Below are 10,275 nucleotides of genomic sequence, written 5' to 3'. Positions count from 1 at the left end.
GGGAAATCGAATTATAAATGTGCCTTTTATGGGGCCAAGACTTTAAAGCAAGAGATTGGTCTATATGGCAGCTATATCCAAATCAGAACCGATCTAGGCCAAATTGAAGAGGGATATCGAAGAGTCTAGCACAACTCACAGTTCCAAATAAATGCGCTTTTTATGGCCCCAAGACCTTAAATCGGGAAATCGGTCTATATGGCAGCTATATACAAACCTGGACCGACCTGGGCCGAATTGCATAAAATTGTCGAGTGTCTTACACAACTCACTGTTCTAAATTTCGGCGACATCGGACAATAAATGTCCCTTTTTGGGCCCAAGACCTTAACACGAGATATCGGTCTATATGACAGCTATATCCAAATCTGGACCGATCAGGGCCAAATTGAAGAAAGATATTGAGCGGCCTAACACAACTCACTGTACCAAATTTTGGCAAAATCGATCAATAAATGCGACTTTTATATGCCCAAGACCTTAAAACGAGAGATCGGTCTATATGGCAGTCATATCCAAATCTGAACCGATCGGGCCAAATTGAAGAAGAATATCGAGTAGCCTTACACAACTCACTGTCCCGAATTTCAGCAAAATCGGATAATAAATGTGGCTTTTATGGGTCAACGACCTTAAAAAAAGAATCTATGCAAAGTTTCAGTTCAATATTTCTATTCTTAAAGACTGTAGCGTGATTTCAACAGACAGACGGACAGACATGGCTAGATCGTTTTTTACGACGATCAAGAATATATATACTTTATAGGGTCGGAAATGGATATTTCGATGTGTTGCAAAGTGAATGACAAAATTAATATACCCCCATCCTTCGGTGGTGGGTATAATAATGGCAAATTTCAAATGAATGGTTTATTGAGTTAATAACCACTTCAATTGGATTTTTGAGCTTATAATAAAACCAAATTGCTAAATTGTTAATCAATAATAAAAATTCCCCTATAGGTCTGAATTCAGCAATTTTTTTTTGCTGAATGCGCAAATTTCTTAATTGAACATAGTTTTTCATTTTTTCTGAGTAGATGTACATAAGATATTTTTGTACCCTCCACCATAGGATGGGGGTATATTAATTTCGTCACTCTGTTTGTAACACCTTGAAATATGCGTCTGAGACCCCATAAAGTATATATATTCTTGATCGTCATGTCATTTTAAGTCGATCTAGCCACTTTCGTCCGACCTTCTGTCTGTCGAAAGCACGCTAACTTTTGAAGGAGTAAAGGTAGCCGCTTGAAATTTTGCACAAATATTTCTTATTAGTGTAGGTCATTTGGGAATGTCAATGGGCCAAATCGATCCACGTTTTGATACAGCTGCCTTATAAATCGATCTTGGGTCTTGACTTCTTGAGCCTCTAGATGGCGCAATTCTCGTCTAATATGACTGAAATTTTGCACGTGGAGTTTCGGTATCACTTCCAACAACTGTGCTAAGTATAATTCAAATCGGTTCATGATCTGGTATAGCTGTCATATAAACCGATCATGAGTCTTGACTTCTTGAGGCTCTAGAGGGCGCAAGTCTCGTCCAATTTGACTGAAATCTTGCAAGAAGTGTTTTCGTATCACTTTCAATAACTGTGCTAAGTATAATTCAAATCGGTTCATGATCTGGTATAGCTGTCATATAAACCGATCTTGGATCTTGACTTCTTGAGCCAATAGAGCGCGCAATTCTCGTCCGATTTGGGTGAAATTTTGCATGAGGTGTTTTGTTAAGACTTCCAATAACTGTGCTAAGTATGGCGCAAATCGGTACATAACCTGATATAGCTGCCATATAAACCGATCTGGGATTTTGACTTCTTGAGCCTCTAGAGGGCGCAATTATCATTCGATTTGGCAGAAATTTTGTACAACGGCTTCTCTCATGACCTTCAACATACGTGTCTAATATGGTCTGAATCGATTAATAGCTTGATACAGCTCCCATATAAACCTATTTCCCGATGTTGCATCTTGAGCCCCTACAAGGCGCAATTCTTATCCGAATGAACTGAAATATAACACAATGACTTCTACAATGTTCACCATTCGTTTATGGTCCGAACCGGACTATAACTTGATATTGCTCCAATAGCATAACAGTTCTTATTCAATATTCTATGTTTGCCTAAAAAGAGATACCGCGCAAAGAACTCGTCAAATGCGATGGTGGAGGGTATTTAAGATTCGGCCCGGCCGACTTAGCACGCTCTTACTTGTTATGAATACAGAAAGTGACAGCTCATATGATTATGGTGTAATTGGAGCTTAACCAAGACAATAAAATGAGAAGATACGACTGGATTGCAAAATTGAGAAAGAAGGATGTTGTTAAACAACAAAGGGTTCAGGGTGTAAAATTTCCTACCACGTAGCCAGTTAAAGGTTAAGGTGCTACCATCTACTGCAAATGAAGTTCCTAAAGGTTTTGACTATAAATGTTAAAAAGTGGTGTTCTACAGTAGGGAGAAATGTAACACAGATACAATAAAAAAAATATTTCCCCAAAAAAAGTGATTTGTTTGTCTCAAAGATATGCTTAACGTTTTATTTTTTTGCGTGTATAAATTACTAGAATTACAGAGTAACAACTACTATAGTAATTACATATCCATCAATGATTGAGCACAATGCAAATGCGAGAAACAATACACATATTTACATAAAACTTATTGTACTCACGATTCTGCGCCATGAGGGAAGAGATGAATAAACACGCCTTTTATTAGTTATAACTAGCCAACGAACACATTTACATTTAATATACATATACATACATATATAAGTATGGATTGGCATATAAACCTTATATTGACATGAATAGTGGGAGTTGTGCTCAGACCACCCTCTCTTCATTGCATTATTCTTTCAGGCAAACAAACAAACAAACATTCCAATTGCTTGCCTAGAGTGTGGGTGTTTAGAGGAGATTTTTATAATGCCGTCTCATTTCAAATGACGTTTGTCATTTCTAAGCCAATGTAAGGGACATCTTCTTCCTCGTCTTTTAATTCTTTTGTTCTTTTTTGTTTTTCAAAACTACTTCTGGTGGTGCTGCTCGTTCATTTGGGTTCTGTATCCATTTTTGCTGTGTAAATATGCTTTTAAATATAGATGAACGATTCAAAAGGAAAGGGTTACCGACTCCATCGGTTAGCCCGAACATTGTGCAGCAAATATAGTTAATTTCCTATTCATTGACCTTGAGATCCCTTGATATCGGATCATTTGTGTATAGCTAGCATTTGGACCAATTTAAAGTCATAAAATTAGTAAATATTAGCTAAGTCGGGTAAAAAGGATTTGGCTAAAATGTGAAACATATTTGCCGAATGTGTTTCCGATAGGACCATTTTTGGATATTTTCATTGTATCAATATTAACTACTGCAATCACAGCTGAACATGCTGGATGAAGGATACATGTAGAAGCTATACCTAGGTTAGACTGACAGTCCTTTATAGACTCACTTAGACAATTTAAGTCCATTGTAATACCACAGTAGCGACCGACCAAGGTCTTTAATGGGAATCGAACCCACGACCCCCGCACTGGTAATCCGAGCACGCTACCAACTCGGCTACCGGGGCGCCTTAATCGGATCAGATGTCAACGAAATTTTGTACACATATTATGGTGTCGAAAATTTGCGGAAAATCCGATTAAAATTGTGTATTATACAGGCCATGAAGTTTACATATATCGTGAAAGATATGCACACTCAGAAAAAAAGTGGTTCATAGAAATAACTAAAAGAAGTAAGAGCCTGCTAAGTTCGGCCGGGCCGAATCTTATATCCCCTCCACCATAAATAGCGTTTGTCGAGTTTTTTTGCGCGGTTTCTTTTTTTAGGCAAACAAAGAATAATGAATAAGATCTGTTATGGTATTGAAGCTATATCAAGTTATAGTCCGATTCGGACCAAAAATGAATTGAATGCTGAACATTGTAGAAGTCATTGTGAAATATTTCAGTCCATTCAGATAAGAATTGCGCTTTGAAGGCACACAAGAAGCAAAATCGGGAGATTGGTTTATATGGAAGCTGTATCAATCTATAGATCGATTCAGACCATATTGGACACGTATTTGAAGGTCATGGGAGAAGTCGTTGTACAAAGTTTCAGGCTCATGAAGTCAATATCCCAGATCGGTTTATATGGCAGCTATGGCAGGTTATGAACCGATTTAAACCATACTTAGCACAGTTGTTAGAAGTAATACCTAAACACCAATTGTAAAATTACGGCCAATTTGGATAAGACTTGCGCCCTCTAAAAGCTGAAAAAGTCAAGACCCATGATAGGTTTATATGGCAGCTAAATCAGGTTATGAACCGATTTGAACCATACTTGGCACAGCTATTGAAAGTCATTACAGAATACCTCCTGCAAAATTACAGCCGAGTCGGATAAGAATTACGCCCTCTAAAAGCTGAAGAAATCAATACCAATGATCGGTTTATATGGCAGCTATATCAGGTTATGAACCGACAACAAAACTGGCCATGAAGTGACACCAAAACTGGCCATGTTTTGGTCAATTATCCATCGGACGATAATTGCTAGAGGCTCAAGAAGTCAAGACCCAAGATCGGTTTAAATAGCAGCTATATCAAAACATGGACCTATTTGGCCCATTTACTAATAAAAAGTATTTGTGCAAAATTTCAACCGCCTAGCTTTACTCTTTCGAAAATTAGCGTGCTTTGACAGACAGACGGACGGATATGGCTAGATCGTCTTAAAATGTCATGACGATCAAGAATATATATACTTTATGGGGTCTCAGACTCATATTTCGAGGTGTTACAAACAGAATGACGAAATTAGTATACCCCCATCCTATGGTGGAGGCTATAAAAATTATTCTTTTGAATATTTTAATATAATTTGATTAAATTTTGCATAAAACAAGAACAAATTGAAAAGTTAAATAAATTTTGAACATCTTTAGATGGTAGCAAATAGTTCATTAACTAGAATTTGGTAAGTAAATTTACTAAACCAAAGTTCTACTGAACAAGAAAGAAATTCCTTTGGAAGACAGCGCTTTTATTAGCCTATGAAAAAATGTCGTTGTTTTCAGTTCAACGATCTGTGAAGTAAATTTTCTTCAAGCTGACTATTCATTTGTAAGTTTTTAGTTCATAAAATTTAAACTAAATTTCAACTAAAAATGTTGTTGAATATGTACTTGGTTTGAAAGATTTTTGAACTGAACTAAGCGAAACCACTAACTTCCTATGAACAGCATTGTTTGCTTAATGTAATTACAAATTTCTTATTGTAATCGTCATATGCACTTGAAAATATTTTTTTTTTGATTTGATATGCACATTTATTTACATTGCCTACCCTACACCATCCCTGTGGTACAGGGTATTATAGATATGTGCATTTGTTTGCAACGCTAAGAAGGAGAAGAGCTAGACCCATCGATAAGAATACGGATTGGCTTAGAATCACATCCTGATTTGATTTAGCTATGTTCGTCTGTCCATGTATTCTTGTAATCAAGGTGCAGGTCGCATTTGTTGTCCGACTGTCACAAAATTGGTTCACTTTTTTGGTTCAATGACGAACACTATTGATTTGGAAAAAAAAATCGGTCTAGATTTAGATATAGCTCCCATATATATCTTTCATCCGAGGTGCAATTTTAAAGCTGTAGAAGCCACAATTTTGGTCCGATCTTTACCAAATTTAGTATGTGATGTTTCGTGTGACGTCTTAATACGTGTACTAAATTTAATCTAAATCGGTTCAGATTTACGTATAGTTCCCATATATAACTATCACCCGATTTGACCTATTAAGACTGTAGAAGGCACAACTTTGGTCCGATCTTTACCAAATTTGGCATGAAGTGCTTCTTGTGACGTCTTAATACGTGTGCTAAATTTCATCAGAATCGGTTCAGATTTAGAATCGGATCAGATTAATATATATATCCCATATATATCTTTCATCCGATATGGTCTTTTAAAGCTGTAGTAGCCACAATTTTGGTCCCATCCTTTACAAAATTTGGAAGGAGATGTTTTTTTTTGACGTCGCACTACATGCAAAAAATGTCATCAAAATCGAACCAGATTTAGGTAAAGTTCCAATATATTGTACATCTTTTAATCGTTTCGACTTTTAAGGCTGTAGTAGCTACAATTTTGGTCCGATCTCTACAAAAATTTTCATGAGATGTTTTATTTGGCATCCCAATACGTGTGCAAAATTTCATCAAAATCGAATCAGATTTAGATAGAAGTTCCAATATATATCTCTTATGCTTTTAGAAGTTTAAGGCTGTAGAAGCCACAATTTTCGTACCATCGTAAGAAAATCGTGGAAGGTTCTATTCTATATTTCAATAGGTATGCAAAATTAAAGTTTGACTAGATTTGGATATAAGTGCTATATATTAAAAGCAAGCTCCTAGTTAATCCCAGTTTTTTTTTTTTTACAATTCTACTGTTTCGGAACTAGTATAATTTCTATTCGAGTCTTTATAATTTTTATACCCATCACTGTAGGATAGGAGGTATACTCATTTAGTCATTCCGTTTGCAACACATCGAAATATCAATTTCCGACCCTACAAAGTATACATATTCCGGATCGTCTTAAAATTCTAAGACGATTTAACGATGTCCGTGTGGCTGTCCGTCCGTCTGTTGTTATCTCTCTACAGCCTTCATAAATTGAGATATTGAGCTGAAATTTGGCACAGAGACGTCTTTTTATGCACGCTGGCTAAGTTCTTGAACGGGCCAAATCAGACCATATATGGATGTAGCTGCTATATAGACCGGTCTGGGGATAAAGGGTCTAATGCCCATAATTGCTTTATTTTTTATCCGATTTCGCTGAAATTTGAAACAGTGAGTTATTTTTAGCCTCTTGACATCCAACCTAAATATGGCTCTGATCGGACTATATTTAGATATAGCTGCCATATAGACCGAATTGCCAATAAGGGAACTGAAGCCCATAAAAGGGTTCAGTCCCCGATTTCGCTTAAATTTGAAAAAGTGAGTTTTTCTGAGCCTCCCGATATCCGACCTTAATATGGTTCAGATCGGTATATATTTGGATACAGCTGCCAAAAAGAGCAATATTTTAAGTTATCCAATTTTCACCGGATTGTGACTAAGGTGGTGGGTATCCAAAGTTCGGCCCGGCCGAAGGTCTTTTACTTTTTACATGTTTTTATTTAAAATAAGGTTCTCCTTCATAATCTGTTGCACGAGTGAATGAACTTTCGCCTATTAATGACTCAAATAAATTTTTTTTCATTTAAATATTGAAAAATAAATCGTCTATTTGTGCAACAGTTTATATAGGAGAAAACGATTTTTATATCCACCACCGTAGAATAGGGGGTATATTCATTTAGTCATTCCGTTTGCAACACATCGAAATTTCCGACCCTACAAAGTATCGGGTCTTAAAATTCTAAGACGATTTAAAGATGTCCGAATATCTGTCCCTCCGTCAGTTGTAATCACTCTACAGCCTTCAAAAATTGGGGTATTGAGCTGAAATTTGGCACAGAGACGTCTTTTTGATGCACGCTGGTTAAGTTCTTGAACGGGCCAAATCGGATTACATTTGGATATAGATGCTATATAGACCGATCTGGGGATAAAGGGTCTAATGCCCATAAATGCTTTAATTTTCATCCGATATTGCTGAAATTTGAAACAGTGAGTAGTTTAAGGCTTCCCGACATCTGACCCAAATATGGTTTAGATCGGACCATATTTGGATATAGCTGCCATATACACCGATCTCCAGATAAAGGGTCTTAAGCCCATAAAGCCCATACCCGACTTCGATGAAATTCACAACAGTGGATTATTTTAAGCCTTCCGATATGTGACCTAAATATGGTTCAGATTGGACTATATTAAGATATAGCTGCCATATAGACCAATCTCCCGATAAAGGGTCTAATGCCCATAAATACTTTATTTTTTATACGATTTCGCTGAAATTTGAAACAGACAGTTATTTTAAGCCTCCCGATACCTGTCCTAAATATGGCTTAGATCGGACTATATTTGGATATAGCTGCCATATACACCGATTTGCCGATAAAGGGTCTGAAGCTCATAAAAGCTTTATGTTTTATCCAACTTCGCTGAAATTTGAAAAAGTGAGTTGCTTTGAGCCTCCCCACATTCGACCCAAATATGTTTCAGATCTGACTATATTAAGATATAGCTGTCATATAGACCGATCTGTCGATAAACGGTCTGAAGCCCATAAAAGCTTTATGTTTTATCCGATTTCGCTGAAATTTGAAAAATGAGTTATTTTAAACTTCCCGACATCCGTCCCAAATAAGATCAGACAATATAGATATAGCTGTCATTTAGACCGATCTTCCAATTAAGGGTCTTAGTCCCATAAAAAGCAGATTTATTATCTGAAAATGTTACTTGTATATGAGTTCTCGGGGCCTGAATAATATGATCGAGACCAGCCCCTGTTAAGATATAACTACCTATATAGTATTGGAGTTATAATAAAATAGGATGATTATTATATCCTTGTTAAATTTGGTCCACATCGGTCCAGATTTGGTTATAGGTGCCATATAGAAAGAACTCCCGAGCGCATTTATTATCCGATTTCGTTGAAATTCGACGCAGTGACTTACATTTGGCCTTTTGACATCCATGTCCCTTATCGTTTAGATCGGTTTATTTAGCTGCCAAAACGACCAAAATTTTGTTCTACAAAATTGAACAGTGACTTATATTTATTAGACCACTCAATGTCCGTGTCGAATTTGGGTGAATAAGTGACGAAAGGGGGTTTACATATATATCCAAGGTGGTGAGTATCCAAAGCCCGGCCGAACTTAATGCCTTTTTACTTGTTTTCTTTCAAATGTGTCGTGGCAACCCCTACAGTCCCTTTGTACTTGTAACTGTGTACTCATTGTATTCTTTCAATTCAAAAAATTTTTAACGAATGTAGAATTTATATGTAAACATTTCACTTCACGTTGTAGTGTAAAGATCAGACAAAATAAAAATGGGTATTAATAAGTAAATACAATAAATTGGGTCAATTAATTTTTTAATTGAAACTCGAATCACGAAAATGATAATAACAATCAACCTTTTTGAAAATGCAATTAAAAAATTTATTGATTTTTTTTAATTTAAAAGTTATCATTTAAATTAATACAATTAAAAAATTAATTGACATTTTTTTAATTAGATCAATTAAAATGAAACTATCAATTAATTTTTTAATTGATCCAATTGAAAAGATGATTAATTTCTATAATAGGTCCGTGGGGACCCCAATGACATTTTTTAAAGATTTTTAGGAGAGTTTTTTCTGTATATGAACGAGTTCACACACACATTTTGGTGACATTGACGGAAAGATTCTTAGCTTAAGTCTTAGATTTTATAAAGTGAAAACGAAATCGCTGGCAGGTAGCGCATTGTCATGCTATTTCTGATAGTATTGGTTATATCATATCATATTACACACTACTTTTAGTTAGTAAGTAACATGGGAGGAGTATTTGATCTTTGGAGAAAAGTTCTGTACCGCCTTCGAAACTCAGGATTTTTGCGCACAGTATGGTGGCATTCCTGATTAAACTCCGGGGCCACGACATAGCGCTGACTTAGATTTACTGACATCATGATCTTCAAGAATGATGAGAAGACTGGCAAATGTGCCAGGAGTGGCTCGTCCACGGCGAACCAGAAATTGTTTTTCTAGTGCCATTTATTGAGTTGTTTAACATGGCAAGGTTCTTACCTATAAATGGATGTCAAAACTGACTTCTCCTAAAAGGTCACAGAACAAAATTACATGAGTTAGAACTTCGCTCTGAGTGGTAGACCATTTGGCGGGTTCGAATCTTGGCGAGAACAACAGAATATCAGTTATATCCCTCTTAATACTGGCTACATTTGTGAGGTAGTATGCCATGCAGAGAAGCCCCCAAAAAGGTGTCGCACTGCGGCACGCCGTTTGAACTCGTCTATAAAAAGGAGACCTCTTATCATTGAGCTTAAACTTGAATCATTCAGAACTGATTGATATGTGAGAAGTTTGCCCTGTTCCTTAATGGAATGTTCATGGGCAAATTTGCATTTAATTACTGCAGAAGCTGGATGGCATGATGGATAGGGGTTTGCTTCCTGCTCATCCTTTTTATCTCTTACTGTCAGGACCAGTAATTTTTTTGTCACTTGATTCGTTCGCCAACTTACAGAGAACAGGGCCAAAAGATCTTGC

Source organism: Stomoxys calcitrans, chromosome 3, assembly GCF_963082655.1.
Source record: "Stomoxys calcitrans chromosome 3, idStoCalc2.1, whole genome shotgun sequence".
NCBI lineage: Eukaryota > Metazoa > Arthropoda > Insecta > Diptera > Muscidae > Stomoxys > Stomoxys calcitrans.
The sequence above is the reverse complement of the archived record's forward strand: the minus strand, read 5'-3'. Positions refer to the sequence as shown.